The sequence below is a fragment of the Myodes glareolus genome, chromosome 27, assembly GCF_982192425.1.
Source record: "Myodes glareolus chromosome 27, mMyoGla1.1, whole genome shotgun sequence".
NCBI classification, from domain to species: domain Eukaryota; kingdom Metazoa; phylum Chordata; class Mammalia; order Rodentia; family Cricetidae; genus Myodes; species Myodes glareolus.
Genome location: NC_142052.1, coordinates 23,174,845 through 23,200,831, shown reverse-complemented (window position 1 = coordinate 23,200,831; position 25,987 = coordinate 23,174,845). Strand labels below are relative to the sequence as shown.

General features: G+C 44.1%; 1 long non-coding RNA gene across 1 annotated transcript; it reads left to right on the top strand.

Annotated features, from left to right (window-relative positions):
• The first annotated feature begins 991 nt into the window (after positions 1-991).
• LOC125401610 (uncharacterized) lies at positions 992-25,892 on the top strand. The gene is made up of 2 exons (XR_015736840.1): positions 992-1,342; positions 24,858-25,892. It is a non-coding gene; the product is annotated as an uncharacterized LOC125401610 (long non-coding RNA).
• The last annotated feature ends 95 nt before the right edge of the window (positions 25,893-25,987 follow it).

Sequence of the window (25,987 nt, the reverse complement as noted above, 5' to 3'; positions counted from 1 at the left end):
TACGGAGCAGTCACCCAGCTGGACCAAAGATCCGGACCCAGAGCTCCTGAATGTGGACTGTGACTGAGGTGACCCATGGACCTCTCGCACCAGACTGTCTTATTGAACTCTGCAATGTAAGCAGACCCTTACGTACAGCACAGAGCTGAGCCTGTCTGTGAGTCTTGCTGTACACCATCAGAAGTTCTCCATCTTGAGCTAACTGCATGTGCTTAAAAGCTCTTGGGACAAACACGTCTTTGGTGAGAGTCAGCTTTGCTCCTTATTAATCCTGTTACTGGTGATCCTCTGTGGGTCAGGGAGCAAGTTCTTCATTGTACCATAGCGGAACCACAGACCTAGACAGATGGGCTCTGAATATCCCTGTTTCTGACTGAAAGCCACTTGCAAATGGAAATAAGGGCATGGAGACTGAGCAAGGACGAAGGAGATCATTCATTTTATAAATATCTATGGGAGAGAGGGCTAGAAGAAGGTGACCACCATCTACTAAGTTCTGGGGCCTGTGACTGCTCAGCAGCTGAAGGTGCTGGCTGTTAAGTCTCACAGCCTCAGCTGGATTCCCGGGATCCATGCAGTGGAAGGAAAGAACCGACTATTGCACACTGTCTTCTGACCTTCACATACATGCCGTGACATGTGTCTTCTGATCTCATACATACTATGACATGTGTCTTCTGACCTCTACATACATGCTGTGACATGTGTCTTCTGATCTCATACATGCTGTGACATGTCTTCTGACCTCTACATACATGCTGTGACATGTGTCTTCTGACCTTCCCATACATGCCATGGCATGTGCAGGTGGGTGCACGCGCACAAGCACACTAAACAAATAAGTGCAAATTTAAAAAAGAAAGAACTTTGCAAAGCAGGGTGACTACAGAAAAGAACCAAATCCTGCGCAAAGGAAACAGAAGGAAGGAGTTTGAATATAATCAGTATGAAGAAATGAGGTGGAGGAGTTACGTGGTGTGCTGATCCTGACATAAACATTATTCAATAAACACGTCTATTGAAATGTCACGTGATATCCCGTAAATGTTTGTAAGATTTTCATGCTTTCATGGGTGGGGTAAAGAATGTGTACTCAGCAGGCGTGGGGCTCAGGTTGTGGTTTCAGGAGACAGACACAGGAGGAGGCCTTCTGTCCATTCCAGGCCCGCCTGGGCTACAGAGGAAGCAGTGAAGGGATGAATTTGACTACACAGGCAAATGTGCCTGACAGAGTGTCATGTGACTTAGTTGGCTACGAAGCGGTTCTCCTATTTTGCTGCCCTATTTCCTGCTCATTTTCTGAGGGGTCCCCTGTTCAAAAGACAATGAAAACATATTAAAGGTAAAGGGAGGGGAGATGAGAGGGAGGAAGGAGAGTGGGGAAATGTGTAGCTCAATAGAAACAATTGAGAAAAGAAAAAAAGGCATAGGGAGAGCTTCTCTCCCCACACAGCAGTCTTTTGAAGCATGTGGTGAAATAAGGAATTTATATCCGTGTAATATTTTCACTCATGTTCTTAATGCTTTCTGGTGGGAACATGCAGTATTGACAGAGTGTGGCTGAGCCGAGGAAGCCTGCAGGAAAGATGGGAATGTCTCTCCACACCGCCACACAAGCTGTTTCCTCTCGCAGCTGCACCAAGATTCTGGCCTTTGGAAGTCAAGGGGCTGGAAAGTGGGAGCTGGCGGCAGTAGGTGACTTTGGCTTTCTCTGGGAGTGTAAAGGAGCAGGTGAAGGCTGCGGGTGTAGCTCTGTAGGAGAAGCCTTGCCTCGAATGCGTGAAATCCTGATTGGAACATCCACATACACATGCACAAACGCACAAACACAAGAATACACAAACCATACCATACACACACACACACACACATGTGACACACCACACACATAGCGCACAGCAACACAACACACAGACGCATATGCTTATACATGAAGAGCCCAAGAATAAGAAAATCGAAATGTAGGTTCCAGAAATAGGAATGTAGAAGTAAAGAAATATAAAGTTGTAAGCCTAGAATGATGAGAACAGACTGTCAGCAGCTTTCTCAGCAGTTTAAGGATTAACTATTAACAGTGGGTTACTCTGCTTTACAACCCAGAGATCTGCCTGCAAACTGAGAGTCGCTCTGCAAACTGAGGGTCAACTTTTAGATAACCCCCTGGCCACCAATGACCAGCAACTGATGTGGGCTGAGTTAACTTTTAAATGATGGGATGCACCTGACTTTTTGGTTGTACATTGTCCCATACCCTTTCCTGCTAAGCAAAAACAGGCAGTGTCAGGGGAGCAGAGAGCCTTGGTAAACACCAGCAGAGAATGCCAGAGAGAAACAATGGGCTAAATACAAACACTAGTTTAACTAAAAAGCTCTGTTAATGGAAGTTATAAAAAAGGGCCATTTGAATGTGAGTTTTACCTTGAGACTGAAAAAATTCTTTTGTTTACTCCTAATGCTTGCTTCTTGCTATAAAGAGGGACGTTTGGAACAGCCCATTGCCACAGTCATACAAGCCCATTTCTGGCTGCGGTCTCAGCTAGCTGATAAGCTTTTTGTGCTCCGTGGAGATTTTTTTTTTCTTTCTCTGAAATAAAGTTTGCTTCTGGTTTAATAGACTTTAATGGTCTGTCCCCTATCTTTGCACAACCCCTGTGGACCCAACATACACACAGATACATGCACACAGCACACAATACATAGAGATGCATACATACAGCACATACATAGCCCACAACACATAGACATGCATATATACACACATACACAGCATACAACACATAGACACCCACATAACACACACACACATGAGGGAGTGGTATAAACACAGGTCTAGCTTACTCTGAGTAGTGGGAGAGACAGCCCTCACCAACACCTAAGAACTTCCTCTGTTTTGCTGCCTTGGAAAACCTCAGGTTCCGCTGACTTTCTCCTAACTTTCAGAAGGTGCAATCGTCTTGCCCCCCAAAGACACATGAAAAGTGGGGAGACAAGAATCAGGACGACAGTCTAATTTTTGAGCAGGGTTTTCATGGTCCCATTGAGACAGAAGGCAGCTATCTATAAAATATATTTTCAAGGCCTAATTTTTTTCTTCATTTTGACTTATTGTGACAAGTAAAGTTGAGTTTTAGACAAATAAATGTATTAGACATAATTTACCCTCAGTATTGGCATAATTAAAGCAGTGATTTTCTCCATTCCTCTTACATGAGGAGTGTTTCTCTGCAACGTAAGTTTACTTGCCTTCTGGACATAATGCCCCCCTGTATACAACGTGTAACAACTGGGCTAACAAGCCCTGGCAACCTGTATACAGGGGTGCAGTCAAGAAGTCACCAAAATGGCTCCATGATGAGGGACAGGCTTTTACTGTGGATCAGAGAGAACATCCAGAGGCATCTGGAAGAGTCCAGAGCTAAGAAAAAGCAGAAGACTGAACATGGCCAGGGCTAGGGACGTGGGGATTGGAAAAATCACTTGGGCTATAGGGAAGATGAGAAGCTGCAGGGCGGAAAGTCTGTGCACTCAGTAAGTAGCCTGGGGCTTTAAGGTAGAGGAGGAGGGGAGAAGAGCCAGGATGCTTGTGGGGGGAGGGGTCTCTGTGAAATATACCACAAAGGGACTGTAAATCCCGGTCTCTGGCCCTTGCACCTTGACACCTCCCCTGAGGAGGTAAGGACCACTTCCCCATTCTATTTAAACTGCTCCCCAGAAAGTCAACACGTGGTCCTCCCCCCTCCCTTCATGTTGGCGGCTTCCCTTCACTTTCAGGCCACCCTAGAGCAAGAGTCCTATTAAACCTGGATATCTTTTAATTCGGCTTGTTTTGATTCGGCTTGACTGGGATTTTTGTGTCGACAGAGAGCTCGTGTTAGAAAATATTTCTAACAGGGACTGTGGAAGTTGGGGGTTTTTATATGCAACCCCAGGTTTATGGAGAAACATCTTCCTTCTGCCAGAGCCAAGGGAAATGGCTCCTTTTAACAGAGGGAGCCCATTTCGCAAGCTCCTGAGCAATGCCAGCTTTTATCTAATGGCCAGAAATCTTTCTATAGTCCAGCTAGACTCAATTTGGAATCAGATCAGTGGGCCTGCCCTTTTGGGAGGAAGTAGGGTACGCCTTGGACCTGATACTGTGGGACCCTCACCCCTTATTCTCAAAGGGGCAAGAAGAAATTTTCTAGCAGAAAATATCCCTCTCCCACCCGGGATATTCTGAGCACAAGGTCACTTAGCTCAACCCAGCCAGCCACCTGGTACAGGCTGATAAAGATGGCCTAACTCAAGAACAGTGGCCTCTCTAAAAACAAGAAAAAAACCTGACTTAACAGAATGGGAGGGAGCAAAAGTCCTTGTACCCATGCCAAAGCATCTTCAAAGACTCTCTTTGTAGTTATGCCTTTAAAAGCTTACCCCACAGAGGAGATACAACTCCTCTCTACCTTGTTGTAACGGGGATGGAGATGAGTTCCAAACATGTTTGTATTATGCTGATTAAACCTTGCTTGTTACAGTCTGGGCCTCTCTGGTGGTCTCTCTCTGGGGGTCGTGACCTGGGCACAACAATACCACCAAGTGCTTCTGGATTTGATGGTGAGGCAGACAGAACAACGCGAATATTAGTGGGTCTCCAATACAAACGGCTTTCACTATAGATAGAGTCAGAGTTGGCTCCAGAGCAGTTCATTAAGCGGGGGAGTTTATTCTTCCCCACTGTGTATCACACACCTCCTTTTAGTGTGGTCCACTGGGGCTCACTAGCCTGGGGCCCATTTTGGATGACCAAACGTCTGGCCCCATAGGCTTTTAAAGGCTTCAGATACACGGGGCTTGTCTGCCCTAACAGCCCCCCTGACCCAAGAGCCAGCCCCAGTCCTGGACTAAGCTCCATTCCCTCACTGGCCTTTAAACTATGCTGTGGGTCTCTAGTGTAAAAGAATAACCCCAAGCAGGTGTGATGGCAGATGAATTACGTCACTCGAGCAGGAGGCAGAGGCCGAGGGTCCCTGTGAGCTTGGGGCGGGGCTAGTGTTCAGTCAGCAAGGACTACATAGTAAGCAGTATAGCCCTATCTCAAAAAACGAGACAAAACAAAACAAAAATAAAATAATAATACCCTTTGAAAATACACATTTTGTTTTTATTGCATGTATATGTATGTGTTTGTATGTATATGTCTGTGTGTGTATGCACACATATGTGCAGGTACACATGGAGACAAGAGTTTTATATCGTGTCCCCCCTCAGTCACTCTCCACTTTAATTTTTTTTGAATCAGGGTCTCTCACTGAGCTTGCTGATTATGCTAGACTGGCTGGTTACCAACTGAGTCATCTTCCCCGAACCATGAAAATACATGCTTAATGTTAGCAAAGGTCTAACGCTCAAACTCAGAATCCCTAATAGGGATGACATCTTAGCAGAGCAGGATATTTCAGAATTTCTAGCCATGTTGATCTGGCTGAGCCAATGGATTGCCTACAGAAATAGCAAATAATCTGATATAAACATCGCTCACTGACAAACTCTCAAGACTGTCTGTTTACATACTGAACTGTGACCTTTGGGCCAACATATCACAGATGACTGGGATTCAGCCAGGCAATCACAAAGTTGGTGAAAGATTGAGAAAAAGACATGAAATTCAAGAGCCAGTATCAAGAGGAGGCTATATGGAAATATAGTTATATATTATAGATAATTTGTGTAATATATAACAGACAGAATATAGTTAGTGGCAGCTTTCAGACAACAAAAGCCAGGAGCAAGAAGAAAATAAAATGATTGATCAGAACAGTTTCTCTATAGGTTGATCAGCATAAGTTGACCTGATTGGCCCCTTTGGCTTTTCCAATTTACACAAAGCAGCAATCGATGTTCAGGTGTGATCTAATTAGTGTTAGCCTTTGAAAAAAATCTATTATTTTTATTGGAGGGGGTCCTATTTTAAATTTAGATTTGGAAAACTCCTCTGGGTTCTTTTAGGGTATGTCAACCTTTTCTTTCTTATTTATTTATTTATTTATTTATTTATTTATTTATTTATTTATTTTTTGGACAAGGTTCCAGTCTGAAGTTCAGAGTGGCCCAGAACTTTTACTGCCTCCTGCTCAGCCTTCCAAGTGCTGGCTTTACAGGCATGAACCACCATACTCAGCTAGTTTGTTTCTTACAGAACTATACTGTGAGATGCTAAATACAGAATTCAGATCCCCATCATCCTCCTAGAGCCAGGTAGATATGGCCGTCCACTCGTCATTATGGTACTTGGCAGGCAAAGGCTGGGGATCCTGCCTAGCCAGACTAGTTAAACTGCTGAGCTCTGGATTCAAGTGAGAGACCCTGCCTCAATATATGAGATGGAGATCGGTCAGTGAAGACACAGACACTAACCTCTAACCTCTGTACACATGTACACATGTTCAGGAATTCAGGTACACATGTCCAAACAGACATTCACATATGTGTACCACAGCACACACGCCAAAAACATGAAAAATTAATTTCTTTTGTAAGTAACTTGCAAGTATATACAATAAATATACTTTTTAACCCCTTTTAAGAAACAAAGAAGGTTTTTTTTTTCACCTTCTAACATCTGCCAGTAGGCATGGCCTTTGGTGAAGATCTCTAACATCTGCCTGTAGGCACGGCCCTTGGTGAGGGTCTCCATCATCTGCCAGTAGGCACAGCGTTTGGTGAGGGTCTCCATCATCTACCAGTAGGCACAGCGTTTGGTGAGGGTCTCCAACATCAGCCGGTAGGCACAGCCTTTGGTGGAGGTCTGCCTAACTTGCTGGTGTTCATGGAAGACCCTACTTTATGAGTTCTGTGGGGGCATAGGGAGCTAATAGGAGCCCAGACTGTATTTCTCTCTGTCTGGTGCCATGTTGAGTTCTCTGCTAGGTACAGAAGATGTGCTGGTAAGCCAGATATGTCAACAGGAAGAAGGGAGATTTCGCAACTTGGAAAGACAACGCAGTGAGTCAAGCCTTTCTGCTCCATTCCCAACCGGCTCCACATGGCTAGCTGGGTAATTTGAGCGAGTCATACCACACGCTCAGTTGCTGCTGTCTGCATCAGCACGTATCAAAAGGAAACAAACCTGCTGACCTAACTGGGCCCAACATAAAGATTAGTGAGTGAGAAACAACCAGAAATATAACTTTATTTACATTACACACTAAAACTGTAAAATTGTTTACTTTACAAATATTTTTAGAGTGGGTTAGTTGAATTCCTAGCAATTTCTATGCTGTATATTACTATAAGTGTTAATTAATTTATTCTTAGTAGAATTATACGGTAAAATAAAATTTTTGACATATGCCCCAAAATTCCAAAATATCAAGGTTTTTTTATATTTAGGAAAACTTCCTTAGCAGTTTCTTTTATTTAATTGGGAATTTATGGACTAATTGGCACTGTTTTAATTTAATAAAAATTGCAAAAGTTCCAGGCTGGGGAGATGGTTTGGAAGTTAAGAGCATATACTGCTTTTGCAGGAGTCCTGAGTTCACCGGGCCCCACATCTTGACTCCCAACCCCTGTAAGCCCCTTGGAATACAACGCTTCTCGCTTTCCCCAGCACTGCACTCATGTACACACACCCACAAAGAGACATGAGTTAAAATAACGAAAAGAAACCTTTTTATGAAGCCTTTGGAGTTCCTATTCTCTTATTTCATGTTATGTATTCTTTCTTTCTTTTCAGAGCTTCTATTAATTCCATTCTCCTATTTTAAAGTTACTAGCCTCCAAAGTCTTGGGTTCCATTGCATCCTATGCAAGTGTGGTTTGTTTTCGTTGTTCTTCTAGCTGTCCTCCTCCTCCCTCCTCCTCTTCCCCATCTTATTGCTCCCATCTCTGTCCTCCCCTCGTCTTTTCCCTGCTCTCCTGCTATTTGTGTCCTTCTACCTCCCCCACCCCAACCCCTACTGCCTCTTCCTCAGCATCTCTCTTTCTTATTTTATTTTAAAATTTATTTTATATGTGTGGGTGTTTTGCCGGCATGTATGTTCTAGGTATCATATGCATACCTGGTTCCCCATGAAGTGCCATATCCTCTGGGACTGGAGTTACAGACAGTTGATCTCACATACGGATGCCGGGAAAACACCCGGGTCGTCTGGAAGAGCAGCCAGGTCTCTTAACTGTTTAGCCTTCTCTCTAGATCCTCCGCATCTCTTTTCACCTCCTTTCGGTCTCCTTTAGTTTTTTAGGCTCCACCCAATACATACATATATATACATACACACACACACACACACACACACACACACACACACACACACGGGAGAACATAAGGACCTTATTTTCCAAATTCTATCATTTCGTTTTCCTTACAGATAGTACAACTCCATTCGTCTGTGTACCACATTTTCATTACCCATTTATCTGTTGTTGTGCATTCAGCTGGGTCTATTAACCATCATGGGTGTAACAGCAGTGGTGTGCAGGTAGAAAAGGAACCATCAGGTGTGCGCAGGAGAGGTAGAGGTGGCTCATAGGGCAGCTTTCTTTCTTGGTTTGTTTATTTGTTGGGGGGGATTGTTTTATTTTGCTTTGTTTTTTCTTAATAATCCTTCATGTTGAGTAGTGGTGGCACATGCCTTTAATCCCAACACTCAGAAAGCAGAGTTAAGTGGAGTTCTGTGAGTTCAAGGCCAGCCTGGTCTACAGAGTGAGTTCCAGGACAGCCAGGGCTACACAGTCTCAAAAAACAAAACAAAACAAAAAACCAAAAAACAAAACAAACAAAAAAAAAACCCCAAAGACTCCTTCACATTGGGGCTGAAGAAATGGCTCAGTGGTCAAGAGTGCCAACTGCTCCTCCAGAGGACCTGGGTTCAATTCCCAGCAACCACATGGCAGCTCACAACTGTCTGTAACTTCAGTTCCAGGGGATTCGGGACCCTCACACAGACATATGTTTAGGCAAAACACCAATGAACGAAAAATAAATTTAAAAAAGAATTCTTCACACTGATTTCCATAGTTCCCTTTTCTGTAATAGATACACCACCCCTTGAGAAATGTGGATTGGAAATTCCCCTTACCTATGTAGCAGCGGTTACACCTGTGAGTGTAAATTCTGTTTCCTCAATGCTTCGTTCCAGCCCTCCTCAACACACAGATGTAAGGCTGAGTAAGTCCGTCTTTCTTTCCCATATGTGAGAATCCACCTCATCCAGAACCAGTAACCGAGCTCTGCTCGCTCATTCCCAGCCTCCTTCACCACACTGACGTAAACTCACAGCCACTAACCACAGCAGACTAAAGACCTGATGTGATGTATGATGCGAGGCTGGGCTTATAAGAACGGCCCCTGCTCTTTATTGATCTGCCTGCTGTTTTATGTCTGTTTAATTAGAAGTGCCCACAATTTAGAAGACAGTGTTGTTGTTAGCAGTTGCTGTCAATTAAACCCTGTATGTGTAAGAAAGATGTTCTTCACCTCAGGTTATACTGCTGCCATGTCCCTGAACAACTTTTGAGATACAAAAGAAGTCTTTGATAGGGAAACACTTCTTTTTGAAATCTGCCTCGAATCCTTTTGTAAAGCATAAGATCTTTAGCAACAAGCTACTGATTTATTCTGTGCAATCCGCAGAGGTGAAGGTACCCTGAGATGTTAGGACTTAGGTTATTGAACTAATAGACAGTCATTGAGTAGTAAATGCCAGATACTGCACTGTGTGTCGGAGGGAGAACGGCCAGCAAAGGGAAATGACAAGTGCAGCCTCGCACGAGAGATGCACAACAGGGGTGAAGGTTGTAGGAAATAAGCAGGGTGGTGAGATGGAGCTTCCTGAGGGCAGGCTTTCTGACAGAGGCAACCTGAAGGCTGAGCCTAAATCAGCACATGCATAACGGGGAAGAGTATGGCTCCAAGGAAGGCTAGCTTGTCAGGTACACATAAGGAAAAGGGTAGAGAATGATGTGCGTGCGCCATATATGTATGTATGTATATGTGTGTTGTGTGTGTATGTGTGAATATGGTATATGTGTGTGGTGTGTGTATGTGATGTATGTGTGCATATATATGTGTATGGTGTATTTGTGTGTCTCAGATACACAGCCTTCCATGATAGACAATGTTCCAGAAATCTAATAGGTATTTGTGGCAGAGGCAGTAACAGGGACAGGCACTTATAATCACTGTTGTTATTGTTTTCTAAACTCATAACAGAGCTGCAAATAATTGAAGGACATATTTTAGTTCTTCAGGAAGTTACAAATAAGTTGGACAAAGCAGCCATGTATACAAAAAGACAAATGAAATAGAAAATCCACATAGGTTTGAAATTGAATGGATGGTGCAAATAGTAATTGAGATTTTAAGTTTCGGTGTGGCTGCTTGGCTCCTGATACTAGTTTGAGCGTTCATTCAGAATGCCTTCAAATCCATGTTAGCAAACACCGTTAGCAGTTTTCGCTGAGTTCAACACGGGCGAGTTGACAAGCCACTCTGAGGCCAGGGCCCTGTCTTCTCAAGAGCTCTGTCTCCAAACCTCAACAGGAGCAACATAAAATGTCCTCCAGGACGTGAAAAATGGACAGGGGAGAGATGCTGTCCCAGCATGAAGAGTTTTTCGTGCCTGCGCACACTTGTTCATGTGGGACCTAAGTTTAGACTCCAAGCAGAGCACAATGAGGAGCCCTTCCTCTGCAAATTCCACATCCCCTTTTGAGTCTTTTATATGATCATTCCAGAAGTTTCCTTCCCAGACTTCATCTTCTTCTGGACTATTGATATACAGAGCTGTGTTTTCTGGCAGCAGATCACAGGGAAATCCAAGAGAAATAAAGAAAATTCTCAACGCTTGAAGTTTGGGAAGAAGCTGCTTATTGGAGGGAGATACCTTCAGCTTTGGGGAAGGTCCTCCTCCTCCTCCTTCTCCTCTCCCCAAATCTAAAAATGTTCTTTCTTGTTCACAGCCAGCCTGGGCTTTCTTATCCTGCTCCTCCTTGCCCCTCCCCAGTTTGTACTTTTCCTTTCTAGGCAAGAACAAAGCCCGAGTATCTTGTGGAGCTATGTCTGGGAGGGGAGGGTGCTATGGGAGCAGGATGTGCTGTCTACTACAGGAGTTGGCGACAGTGGCCCAACAAGGACTCATGGGACCTCCCCACCCAGTTGGCCCCTTTCCTTCTTTCTGTGCTCTTTGAGACAAACCTGGACTAATTCTGTGCCTAGAAGCTGATGTTAACCAAGTGGGCCATCCCTGGGCTCTTGGATGGTGAACATGAACTACTTAGCTTGGGGGGGGGGCATAGATTCGCTGATCAGTTAACACTCACACAGGACTGTAAGATGACTACATATTTATCTCCTGAACTCCAGGGAATATTAACAACAGAAGTCTCTTCGCAAAGGAGATGAAGTCAACAGAGCAGACAATCACCTACAAGGCTGACCACACCTTCTCTGTCTGGAGACATCTGTCTAACATTAATAAGCCATTTAGAGAAATATAAGGGAGAGGGGAGAATCATGGATAAAAAGGACTTTCGGGAGACAGAGTGAGGAGGGTGAGACAGGAGGAAGAGGAGAAAAACTATTAACCCACTGAAGTAGAGTCTCTAAGACAGCAAGGCCTCTGTCCTGGTCAGCATGCAACTCAGCACTGTGCAGGAAGCAAGGAGTCTCTGGAGCTTCCTTAGGAAGAGTTTAAGAGACCAGATGTCCATCTTCTCGTAGCACAGTCTTAAAAACAATTTGCAACAGTCCAGGCATCCCATTCAAATTCGGAGCTATTTTGAAAAGAAATGAAGACAACAGCCACCGATAAAGGCAGCCTGGAAGAGCAGGACGGTTAAAAGTCAGTATCGGGTTTTCTAGGCCAGCCTCCTGCAGAACCATGGCTGCACTACAGCTGCACGCCCAAAAGCCTCCACGCGTGCTGAGGGCACACTCCTTCTGAGGTGAGTGCCTTTCAAAACTCCCGTCCCTTGCAGCCGACATCAAATGATTTCGCCATCTATTGCTGGACTATGCAATCACAAACATCCACTGCCAAGGGGCAGAAAATCACACTGAGCTCCTCACGAGCAAGTGCTGTTTCTGTTAACAAGGACTAAACATCACCCCGATTATCAAGCAGTTAATTTGTTTGAAAGAAAAATACAGATTTCTAATTACTTTTCCTATGAGCCGTATATTCCTGCGTGCTCACACACGCGCGCTCACACACACATGCATGGGCTTTGGACACTAAGCTAGCACTCCATCCTCAGCTATACCTCTAGTCCTGGTACCCTTTTGAATGAGCAGGATTCTGCTGAGGATGTTAATTGATGTGAGAAGCTTTGCAAGAAACATTTGTGTCTTTCTACATTGTCAAAGTTTATTGAGTAACAATAACTTCCCAAGCTAGGTTATTTTTATTTTATTTTTGACTTAATCTACTATCTTAATTTGGGTCTCTATTGATGTGCTATAAACACCATGATCAAAAGTAACTCTAGAAGGAAAGGTTTTATTGCAGCTGAGAACTCTTGGGTCACAGTTTATGATCAAAGGAAGTCAGGACGGGAACTCAAGGCAAAAACCTGCAGGCAGACTGATGAAACAGAGACCATGAAGGGACACTGCTTACTGACTTGCTTCCAATGACTTGCTTATCCTGCTTTCTTGTAGATCCCAAGACCACCTGCCTTAAGTATAGCACCACCCACAACAGTCTGGGCCCTCCCATATCAATGCTGATTAAGAAAATGCCAAACTTATGAAAGCATTTTTAAAGTTTTTAATTAATTAATTATTTTTTTTTTGAAAAAAAAAAAACAGTCTTTTCTCATTTTACATACCAATCCCGGTCCCAATACATACTTCCTTCCTCCTACTCCCTCTACCTTCTCACCCACCCTACTCCCAGCCACTCCTCAAAGAGGGTAAGACTTCCTACGGGGAGTCAGCAAAGTCAGGCACGTCGCTTTGAGGCAGGACCAAGGCCCTTCCCCTCTACATCTAAGCTAAGCAAGGTATCCCTCCAAAGAGAATGGTCTTCAAAAAGCCAGTTCAAACACCAGGGATAAATCCTGGTCCGACTGCCAGTGACCCCACAGACAGCTCCAGCCATACAGCTGTCACTGGCTTAGTTTGGTCCTATGTTCATTCCCCTACTTCAGTCTGGAGCCCGTGAGCTCCCACTAGGTCAGGTCAGGTGTTTCTGTGGGTATCCCCATCATGGTCTTGATCCCTTTGCTCATATTATCACCCCCCCCTTTCTCTCTCTCTCTCTCTCTCTCTCTCTCTCTCTTTCTCTCTTCGACTGGACTTTGGGAGCTCAGCCCAGTACTTCACTGTGGATCTCTGCATCTGCTCCCATCAGATGCTGGATGAAGGTTCTATGATGACAAGTAAGGTAGTCATCAATCTAATTACAGGGGGAAGGCCAGTTCAGCCACCCTCTCCACTATTGCTAGGAGTCATCTTTGTGGATTTCTGGGAATTTCCCTAGTGCCAGGTTTCTTGCTAGCCCCATGATGGTTCCCTCAATCAATATATCTCTTTCCTTGCTCTCCCCTTGAGTATAGGTGGAGAAGAGAGGGCAGAAGGGGAGGAGGAGAGAAAGGGAGCGGGGAGGAGAACATGAGGGAATGGGATGGTCAAGATGGGGCTTTTTTTTTTGAGCCTGTCTTGGAACTAGCTCTTGTAGACCAGGCTGGCCTCGAACCCACAGAGATTAGCCTGCCTCTATCTCTCAAGTGCTGGAATTAAAGGTGTACACCACCACTACCACCCAGCTGAGATGGGGTATTTTCTTAATTAAGATTCCTCCTTCTGTCTATGTCTAGGTCTGTGCCAAGTTGACAAAAGCTTACCAGCACACTCACCAAGAACTCCTGATCTCCCTTGCTATCCATGGTTGTCAGTCAACATGGGCTTCCATTCAATCTTAATTATTAACAATACACCAGAAGTACACACACCCACACACATACAGCTACAGACCGGCCGCAGATGTTTTTTGTTATTTACATGATGGTTTGTCTGAGTAGATGTTTTAGCTTGTTTATCCTTGTTCCTTCCTATTTATACTTTATCCTTTATCTTTTCCATTCTCAGCTAAAACAAAGTCTGGGTATCGTATGAGTTTTATCTTGGTGGGGGGAAGGGACATACACACGAGAGGTAGAGAGAGAAAGAGACAGACAGAGAAAGAGAGAGTTATAGTGGATGAACTAATAACACCCACAAGGAAAAGCCCCTAAATAGGACCAACTAGGATGCTTGAAGTACCAGAGACACATAAGAGTGTGCCAGGTAGTAGGCAGTATGAAGTGGGCTAAATGTCTTGGGCGGGAGAAACTGAATTTGAGCCGGAGCCCAGGAAATGAGGCAGAGGTCCTTGGTTGCAGCAATTTTCCTGTTCAACACTTATCATGAGTGACTGGGTGATGGGTCAGAATGCTGTCGTGACTCAGCTTTGGGGTGCTCCTTCTTCTATAGCCCTAGGTGAAGGGATTATATCTGCTATACTTGATAAGCTTCTAGGCCTGTCTTTTGTGACACGATTCTGATAAGCCCATATGTCCAGGTCTTCCTGACTTAACTTTATAAATTCGCTGGCAGCAATATTTTATTTACATTAATAAGTTGTCTGTCTGAGCCCAATGGTCTGTTCTGGAAAGATAATGGCTGGTTACTCACAGAGTCACAGTGAGCTGCTGAGTCATTCTGTCTCAATATTTATACCCAAAATGGAGTCACCCAGGGCAAGGGGCAGCCTGAAAGACACTCTTGCATGCAGTGTGAACTAACTCGGAGCTGGGCACAGACTCGTTACCTCAGCTCTGCCGCCCAGTCCTTGTGTAGAATCGGTAGCACATATTTTTCTCTTCACTGGTTGGCTGGTTGAAAACTGTGGGAGGCAGTGGGTACTCCAAATAGTTCATGGTTTTTTGAGAGATTCCAGCTCAGCCTTCCATGGATAGATCTGTCTGTGGCATAGGGCAGTAGTCCTAACTGCTGGTTATGTTGTAAGTTACCCCAGCCATGCCCCAAGAGATTTAGTTAGACAAGATGGCTATCTGTTGGAGGAGGCTGCTAGTTAGTTCCTGGCCACTTAGCCCCGAAATAATCACACAGAAACTGTATTAATTAAACCACTGCTTGGCCCATTAGCTCTAGCTTCTTATTGGCTAATTCTTACATCTTAATTTAACCCATTTCTATTAATCTGTGTAATGCCACGAGGCTGGGGCTTACTGGGAAAAGTTCCAGAGGCTGTCTCTGGTGGGGCTCCCTTGGTTTCTCCCTGACTCTGCCTCCTTTCTCCCAGCATTCAGTTTAGTTTTTCCCGCCTACGTCTATTCCCTGCAAAGGCCCAAGACAGTTTCTATATTAACCAATGGTATTCATAGCATACAGAGGGGAATTCCACATCAGCTCTCCATAGAGATTTCAGCTCCAGCAATGGTTCTAACACATTGGTCCCTGGGGGCTCCAATTTTATGAGCTGGTAGAAGATGTCAATGAAAATAAGAATGCTCATGGAATAACTAGAAGGATGGAAGTTCTCAAGACAAATAATTATAACCATCATTCTTAAAGAAAGCAAACGAGGCAAGGTCTAAATCCAGCTGTCAGAGAGAGCCTAAGGCAGAAGGATCATGAGTTCCAGGACTTGAATGTAGTAGCTTCAAGGCCAGCCTGGGCTCCGTAGGAAACCCTATCTCAAAAGTAACTAGATAGAGCTGAAGAGACAGCTCAACAGTCAGACTGGTCATGTACCAGAGGACCTGAATCGGACTGGGCTGTACTGCTCTAACAGAGGACCTGGGCTGGACTGGGTGTGTACCGCTCTTCCAGAGGACCTGGGTGCGCTTGCCTGGCATGACTGACGCTGTGGGGCTCCAAGCGATGTGCTTATCTGGTGTGACTGACGCGGGAGGGTGGGGGTGTTTCGGGGGAGAGGGCTCTACTCTCAGAGCGATGCAATCGCCTGGCATGACCGACGCTGTAGGGCTCTACTGCTCAGAGCAGAAGAGCAAACGCAGAGAGACCTACGTGCACCGCACTCAAGACATGCAATGTAAATTACAGGTGACCTTTTAAAAAAAAAGCTCCTATACTTCAGCTATTTCTTCTTTGACTGCCTGACCCATTTTACATAACTCCTCATCATTTAGAAAGGTTTCTTGTGTTTTACAAGAATTAAATCTGAGACAAAATAAGCTAATAAATATAGCAAGGAACAAAAAAAAGTATATTTGAGTTCAGATTTTCCAAGATTTTTGAAGTTATCAATATGAACACTTGCTAAGCTTTTGGGTTCCACCTGCTGCTATATGAATAACCAACTGAAGCACAATGGCTCACTTCGTGCCTCAGTTTACTATTTATAAAACAGGAGTGATGCTGATTACAAAACAAATTATATAACACCATGTTTAAAGAAAAAAAAGAAGCCATTCCTTGCAAGGTGTTAGGGAAATTCTTAAATAATCTGATTTTTGTCTTGTAAGTGATATTAATGAAACTTATACATAATTTTGTACACATTTTGACAAAATACAAAGTACAAAGAGATATACTGATTTAATTCATTTTTCTGTCTTTCAGTTATCTTAAATTTTTATTGTAAAATAAAGATGCAGTACTGTGAGTCTAAGCAATGCTAAATGACTGGTACAAAGATGCTCTGTGTGTCCCTCTGAGATTGTAGCAACCTCTCTGTTTCTCAGGCAGTCCTTTTCTGAAACTTGCTTGTTTATTTATTTGTGTTTGTTTGTTTGTTGAGACAGGGTCTCATGTAGATCAGGCCGACCTCAAATTCATGGTTGTAGCTAAGGCTATATTTGAACTCTTAATTCTTCATCTCTCTTCCCAAGTGCTGGGATTACAGACCCTTTTCCTGAAAGCTGTTATTTATTTTCTTGTTTTCCCTTCTGGTGTTTATTGCCTTTGTTTTTATCCTTAGACAATGTATCATGGAGTAGAATTGGCAGGATGAGACGCTAACATTTGATGCTTGCTTGCTCGAGATTGTATTTTCCAGATTCATCCATGCTGATATAATCAGGTCGTGCTTGGCGATGTGATGATGCAGCAGCTGAGTGTCCCACCGTAAGGGGCTGCTTCCCGCCCCTGGGAATTATGAGAGGTCCTGCTATATTATTATTATATGTGTCTTTGTGCCCTTTTGTGTGGTTGTTCCCCAGGGCAGGAATCTAACTCTGGAACAGCTTGTGGATGTGGACTGTCAACTTGCTGTCTAGGAAGTATCAAACTGTTTTCTAAAATTATTACAGTATGAGGAGTCAGCTGGTTTTCTCCATGTATGTGACTCTCCCTGGCAAATGTCCCAGGGCTCTGACACCTCCAACATCTTGGGGTCTCTGATATAATCCAGGCTTCACTTTCATAGCTTCATGCAATGGCTCTGGGAAACTCCATGCAGGCACTCCCCTGCCATATGCCTAGTCTCAGTGACTCTCCTTAACCACAGAGAAAGACTCTACAACCCCTTTACTCGTGTATCACTCACAACTCCAAAGTCAGAATCATGTGGATGATGCTGCCATGTTTGAATACCAACTTGGGGTGAACCCTGGCCCCCGTAAATCTCGTTTGTAGCAGCTTTGATATGTTGCTGCCTTAGGCCTTTTCCTTTCACAGGTTGGAAGCTTAGCTAAGTGGGGTGAGCCCTGACGGTACCCCTCTCTTTATTCTGTTCTCAATCAGGCCTCTCCTTAATCTTACCTCTTTCAGCCCAAGCTTTGGCTCCCATATTAAATCTCCTTGTGCTCTTTTTCTCTTTCCGCTGTGTGCTGTGCTTCTTTTTGCTCTACTTGCTCTTTTCCATTGTACAGCTTCATAAGCATGATTACTAATGACCACGCATCAGAGCTGACATCCAGCCGTCTTCAAATCTCCACCACTAAAGAAGTTAGCCCATTACTTTTCAATTTAGCCTCAGGCAAAGACAAGAGAAGACAAGAGAAGAAAGCTGATATATTCTTTTCAAGGATATCCCAAGAGATCTCTAGCTCAGGTGCTAATATGGTTCCCCTCTAAACCATCTTGCGCTGGGCCTCCATAGTCTGTGTTACCCTCAGCACTATGCCACTCTCTTCAAATCTCCTAATAGAGTGGCCTAGTAAGCTCTTACAGTGCTCACCCACTTTCCTAATCCAAAGTCCCAAAGTCTTCCTTCCTTCCACGTCCCTCCACACACCAACATGGTAAGGCCTGCCAGAACGATAGCACACTTTCTGGTACTAACCAGTTTGCTCACGTTTCAGGTGCCATGACAAAACACCATGACCAAGGCAACTTACAAAAAAAAATCATTTAGTTGGGCTTACATTTTCAGAGGGAGAGTCTGTGGTGGCAGAACAAAGGCATGTTGGCAGAGCTGCTGAGAGCTCACATCTGGATCTGAAACACAGAGCAGAGAGCACCCAGGGAATGATACCAGGCTTCTTGAAGCTCAAATCCTGCCTCCTTGAACAAGGCCACACCTGCTGATTCATCCCAAAGAATTTTACCAACTGGGAGTCAAGTGCTTCAAACAAATGAGCCTGTGGGGGCCATTCTTATTCAAATCACGCAGGAGTGAGGGAGGGGGGGGGGAAGACAAACACATAGACCAGAAAGCTGGCGTGGGGCTGAAGGAGACACCTCAGCACCAGAAGCTGAGAGTGTTTTTATATTTATATACAGTGTATTTATATACAGTTGAAAAGAGAAGTGGGCTTACTGTGTACAGCTGAACAAGGTGGCAGGGTTGACGCACACAGATAAAGAAGGAGACAGGATTTATGGTGCACAAGCTGAACCCAGGAGGCAAGTTTACTTTAGACAAGTTTAATCTTGGCAGGCGCAGTCTTCAGGTCAAAATACGGGCAAGTGGAGAGAAAGCTGTGGTGGATATTTTCTGTACACATTATCAACATCCACACATGAAAGGCTTCATTGTCTCTCTGAGCCTCACTCTAAAGCAGTGGTTCTCAGCCTTCCCAATGCTGCGACCCTTTAATACAGTGCCTCATGTTGTGGTGACCCCCAACCATAAAATTATTTTCATTGTCATTTCATACTGTATTTTTGCTACTGTTTTGAATCACAGTGCAAATACTTTTGGAGATAGAGGTTTGCCAAAGGGGTCATGACCCACGGGTTGAGAGCCGCTGGCTGTTCTAAAGGGGAGGCTTTGCCACTTTCCCATAGGTTTAAGGCTGAATTTCTTGACATGGCTGTGCCCACGTCAAACAATACACGTTCATCCAGGACATTACTCACTCAGAGCTTCCTTGCCTCTCCTTAGTAAATCAAGCTAGTTAACGCAAGCTAGCCATATACATGTCTTTTTAAAAATTCAATCTCTCTCTGTGTCTGTGTCTGTGTCTGTGTCTGTGTCTGTCTCTCTCTCTCTCTGTCTCTCTCTCTTTCTCTCTCTCGGCTCTCCTGTAGCTTACTGACCTCAAACTCACTAAATAGCCGAGGATGATCTTGAACTTCCGATCCTCGGACTTCTGCTTTCTAAGTGTTAGGATCTTTTTCATTTGGATGGAATATTCTATAGATGTCTGTTAAGTCCATTTGAGTCATAACATCTGTTAGTTCTCTTATTTCTCTGTTTCTTGTCTGACTGACCTGTCCAGTGGTGAGAGTGGAGTGTTGAAGTCTCCCACTATTGATTGGTGTGTGGGGTTTAATTCATGATTTAAGCTTAGGACTGTGATAGAATCACAGGCATTCACCCCTCACCCCTCCCGGATATGAAGTACTGGGATTGAACCCAAAGTTTCTTGCATTCTAGTAGAACACTCTACCAACCGAGCTGCGTGCCCAGTACCTGCACCCTGTTTGTCGTGGGCATTTCTGTTGTGTTTATTCGTGTATAGCTGTTGTACAAAACAGGTTTCTTTATGACATTTTCATGCATGTAAGTCATGTACTTTGGTCAGTCCCCATTATCCTCTCTCACTCCCGTTCCCTCACACTGAAGTATTTAGTCTATCCATGTACCAATACCATCTGCCCTTCTTATTGGAGTTTTGATAGCTACGTGCTAAGTCTTACTTTTATATTCTTTAAGAATTTCTTGAAGAATAGGCCTCTGCATAATTGCATTGACTCCCTAGATTAATTATAGAGATATTTCTGTCTGTTATTTCTAGCTGGGTATAATGACACATGCCTATAACCGCAGCACTCAGGAGACAGAAGCAGGAAAATCATGACTTCAAGGCCAGCCTGAGATAGGAAAGAAAAACTGTTGCAGAAGATCAAGGGCAGGGAGAGCAGCTCAGTGGCAGAGTGTTTGCCGACCTTGAAGGCTTTTGTTTGCACCCCAGCACCTTTAGCCTCCATACGCAGACACGCAGATGCACGCACACATCATTCCTCTCGTTTGATCTGCTTCATGATCCTTCAGTGATCTTTATAAAGGTCAGGCATGTGTTCTGTTAGATTTGGCTCTTAGTGCCTTGTTCTTTCGTATCATTCTGAATAGATCTGTTGCTACAGTTTCTTCCCTGAGGAAGATTTAAACTATGTCCACCTCCTCTAAGCTCCCAACTACAAGCTAAGGTACGGTTTCCCCTCCACTCGGGGGAACCAATGAGTTTCTTAGACTTATTTACAGAGCTATGAGCAAGGGGTTATGGGCAGGAGTGTGGGTGGTTTCTAAGCAGCCACACCAGGTCTGCATATATCATGAAAGATGATTCCCGTCAGCTTTGAAGCTGGAGACCCCTCCCCTCATCTTTCCTTGCCCCTTCCCAAGGCCATGTGAGGTTAGAGTAGGGTTGTGCATAACTGGCTGAGAAGTGAGGCTAGATGCTTGGCTGAGGGTTCCATGACCTGCTCTGCCCTTCCCCTTATGAGGGAAAGTCAACCTTCCACATGATGGAGGAGGGTCATCTGTCTATGTGTTACTTTCATTGGTTAATAAAGAAACTGCCTTGGCCCTTTGATAGGACAGAAAATTAGGTAGGCAGAGTAGACAGAAAAGAATGCTGGGAGGAAGAAGGCAGTGAGGCAGTCACCATGATTTTCCTCTCTGAGACAGACGTAGGTTAGGATCTTTCCTGGTAAACCACCACCTTGTGGTGCTACACAGATTACTAAATATGGGTTAAAGCAAGATGTGAGAATTAGCCAATAAGAGGCTGAAACTAATGGGCCAGGCAGTGTTTAAATGAATACAGTTTGCGTCTTGTTATTTCTGGGTGTAAAACTAGCCATGCGGGAGCCAGGCGGGAATGCAGCCTGCCGCTCCTTCTACATCCACAACCCAACTGTGATGAACCTTTGCAAGCAGGCACAGCTGATCTGATGAAGATGACAGTTTGTCTCAGAGAATACTGACATACAACAGGATCTTTAAAAACACAGATCAAAAACAAAACAACAAAAACGTCCTCTTTGTTGCCACTGTTTTTAAGTGCTAATGATTTTGTATGTTGATTCTGGCATCCAGCAACATTATAAAGGCTTACACTCTGTACTGTATTTTAAATATTCTTTTGAATATGTACATCCTCCATCACATTCTTGTGATTTTCCCGCTGCCTATCTGGATATATTTTACTTCTTCCCATCGTCTACTGCCTTGGTCCTTACACAGTACTGAGCAAAAATGCAGCAAACATGACACTGTGCTTGATTTTCAAAGGAAGGGTAGCTTGTGATAATTTCTGAAGGTTTCTATAAATTCCCTTCTTCAAGAAAAGCATTCCTGAAGCGTGTGGTGACAATTGTCTGTAATCCTAGCACTCCGGGAGGCAGAGGCAGATGGATCCCTGTGAAACCAGTCTGGTCTACATAGAAAGTTCCAGACTGGCCAGGCCAATGTGAGAGCCTGTCTTAAAAAACAAACACACAGAGAAGCATTCTTAACTGTCCATGAACTTTGCATGGATGACGAATGGCGGCATATGTTCAGATAACCACCAGGTCTTTAATGTGGTGAATTACACTAACTGCTTCTCTCACGCTATCCTAACTTGTATTCGTCAGTTTGGCTATGGTGCTTTATTTTGCCAGGTTGAAATTGCTAAAATGCCATCCAGGGGTTTTGCATCTATATTGAGTGAGATTGGACTGGATAGTTTCTTCCTCGTGCTCTTAAAATCAGATTTAGGTGTCGTGCTACACTAGCTCCACGAAATGACCTGGAAAAGAAGCCCCTATCCTACACTGTGGGATAGCTTGTATGAGGCTGGACTTTCTCACCTGTCGAGTGTTGGACCAAAAGCCTTTGCAGAACTGTTTCAGGCTGGATTTTCCCTCCTGGAAAGTATCGACGGGTGTAAGTTCTTGCATGATTATGACTTTGTCCTGACTTTCTTGTTCAGTTTCTGAATTGATTAGCATGAAAACAACATTCTCTTTGTAATCTGTAGGTTGTGTGTGATTATAGTTTTATGTTAGTCACATAGGTGTCTTCCTTTTTTTCTACATTGTCTTCCACAAGGTTTGTACATTTACGTGTCTTAGATAAACTAACTTGGGCAGGTGTTTTTTCAGCTGTGTGTTCGTTTCTAGATTTATTATTTTTGCCTTTATTACTTTCTTCTATTTGCCTTTATTTCACTGTTCTTTTTCTAACCTTTAAGCTGCTTACATCTCAAAAGGTTTCTTTTACAATTCTCATTAATTACTTGTTCAACTTTTGCTTCCGAAGCTTTAATACCTAGTATTAAATATCTAATACATAGCCTTGCAGCATTACTCTATCTCCTTACAGCCTTGTTTCTTGACCACAACTCTCTTAGCCTATCGGTTTTTCTAGTTATCTTTACCTATTTAATTTTAATTGTTTTATTTTATTATCATTTGAGATAAGGTTTTATTCTATACCCAAGCTGGCCTCAAATTCTTGATCTTCCACCTCTTCCTCCCAAGTGCTGGGATTATAACCCTGTCTGTACCATCAGGTCAGTTACCTTCTGAAATTAAACCTTTTCTTAGTTGCATTATGGACACAGACTCTCGTCGGTGTGTTCCAAATTTTCTAAATGTTTCTAGACCTGCTTTATGGCTCACGTGTGTCATCTTTAGTGAGTTTGGGAGTGGGCTTTCAAAAACACTATTATTTCTTCTTCATTCTTTTATTTTGCTTCTGGGGGGCCCATTTTTACTGGTCTTCTAGTAAGCAGATGTTATCTTTTCCTTCTGCCTTTCAGGCAGGGTTGCAGAAAGCAAAGTCCAGACTCAGGTTTAGCCTTGAGGCCAGAGGGTGACCTCTGCCCTCTGCCCTCTGCCCTCTGCCCTCTGCCCTCTGGCCTTCATCCTGTCTTCATGCTGCTCTACCTCTTAGTCTCTTGTCAATTCATAGATCTTTCCAGAACATATTTTAAACATTTTGCCTTGTGTGGGTAGTGGAGGAAGCCCTGAGTGTGTGGGGTCCTGAATGAATGTGTGTTGTTGTTACAGGATCAGCTATAGATAGGGCTCCAGCCTCAGACCTGAGGGAAATGGGAAGCCTTCTCTTCTGTTTGTGTGGATGTTGACAGTGTCTGCAGGAGACGTCCATCATAACTTTCTCCCCCGAGATGTTCAGGACTCGAAGACCGACTGCCCCCCTCCAGAGGGTTCTTCTATGAAGACTGAACCTGTCTGTCTTATCCAGCTGTGGACCATAGACTCTGCCTTCTTGTTTACTTGTGTGTCATAACCCCGCCTCTTTGTTCAGCTGTGTGAAATAGCCCTGCCTCCATGTTCAACTGTATATAATAGACAGGCTGAGCTTCCTGGGTACTGCAGGTTCTCCCACTGAGAGTTCAGATCACTCAGTCTCAGATTTCTCTCTGTGTCTGTCTTTTCTTCATTCCCTTGCCACCCCAGGAAGGTCTGTTCCTATAACCATGCAGCAACCTTGTATTTTTCTTTTTAGTGGGAGAGATGGTCTGGACCCCGAGACAAGCATATTCCTAGAAAAATAAATTTGTCTTTATTGCTCAGTGGGTGTTTATTGATTGCCTGGTATGCACTAAGGAAGAGCTATGACGGCTACCTCTACGAGGTCAACCTATGGACCTGAGGAAGAAGAGTCCTTGATTGGGGGAGGGCAGTAGAAGCCACTGAGAGAGGATCATCAAACTGGGGACTAATGCTGATCTCTTCAGGCCTGGAGAGCAAGCAGGCATAATGGTTGCCAGAAACTATGACGAGTATGTGAGAGATGGGAAAAGAGGAAGGAGGGCTAACGGGGACGGGCGTATAACTGAGAGAAGAAGGAACTTGTGGGGCTCTAAGGTACAAGAGGATGACTACGGTTGACATCAATTAATTGCACATATAAAATTACCCATGGACATTATGAATGTTCCTAAGTCAAAGAATCTAAACATCTCAGTGGTAGGCCGGTTTTCTTGATTTAATTGGTACACTTTACATTACATGTATTGAAACGGCATGCTATGTCACCTAAAAATTTACACTCTCGTGAGTCAGTTAAAAATGGAGTCTCTCTTTCCAAAACCAGCTTTCAGAGTCTTGGAGGTCTGGGGACAATTTTCAGCATCTCTAAGCTGGGAGAGCTGATCTGAGTCACTCCCATCTCAGTCTCGGCTGAATGTAATTACAGAAAGAGCAGGGCATACAGTGATGGCATGGAAATGCGGGTTGTCATTTGACCCAGGAAATACCAAAGCCAGAAACAGCAAAGTTGTCTTTCGAAAGTTTCAGTCCCCACCCAACCCGGCCCTCCAAACTGCCAGACAGGAGGGTGTACGATTTTCTCCTCCTGATTCCAGAGAAAGCCTTCTCTTCCAGGATTTCCCGAAAAGTACCTCTTCTCCTTCTTGACCAAAGTTCTTTGGTAATTTTAGAGTTTAGGAAATTAAAGGCAGGAAGGAAAAGTCTTTCAGACAACTTCTGCTTTTCTTCTCTGCAGCAGACTTCTCTGAGCAAGAAGCAAGCCTGCTGACTTCTTGTAAAGAGGAAAATACAAGGAATATGGAAATGAATGCTGGAAAGGCTATCACATTGCAGAAGGGCCAGCTGAGCATGCAGAACAGATGCCCAGGAGAGAACACTGGAGCGAAAGGGAACTCTCTGGATGTGCTCCTCGGGAAGTCAGAGTTCTCACCGAAGGCAGTCAATTACTGACTGCAAAGATGGGGAGAAAGCTCCTTTGCTTTGCTTTCAGAGGGATGGAGAGATTTACTGCAACCAGAGGGAGGTCACATATAGGGCAAATGAAGAGGATGTGACACATGGCTGTTGTGGCCGTTCTGAAGAGAACTCTAGACAGAAACGCTCAGGCAGGATGGACGTACCACGGGAGTAGCAGATTGAGACTCTCCCCTAGGCTGCTGAGAAAGATTCCTAAATGGTATGGTAGCACCACTAGCCGGGATAGGAGATTCTGGACCGGACTGAAAGGGGAGAGCCAAGGATGGGCTAGAATCTGACATCACTGTGGGCTTTGGTGGGAGAGTGAAAGCCACCCCGCTCAAGCATATAGGTGCTCAGCTGATAAATGTGGGCGGAAGCTTCAAGAAGGAAATGGTGGTCAAGAACGTCTCATGAGATGTAGGTCCCAAAGGAGTTCAGCATGCTTGGCAGCAAGAGGGACCTTGGTGACATGAGCGGAGGAGGGACAGGCTTCCAAAGGAAGCAGACGCTTCAGTTATGCGGCTCCAAGTAGTTGGGTCTGGTGATATCGCCTTCATGGGATAAGCAGAGAGCTCGAAGAGTACTCTTGGCTTAGCTGGAAAAAAAAGAATGGTCCAAGGTTCATCTTTACAGATCTTACAGCGTATCAAATCCTTCTCAGATTTGCCAAGCTTAAAGATAAAATACAAGAGAAATAAACCTCACATGAAAGATAGCTGATATACTTTAATGAATGAGCTCCAGATGTTCGATTAGAATGAGATACGCCTTTATAGAAATTAAGCATAATTAAAGTTTGAGGTGTCCTGTATGAGCCGTTTACATGTGTTTTGGGGTCCACTATTTGAGGTCAGTAACTCATATACGGGACACAGGTAAGTTAAGGAACACAACTGGGAGTAAGGG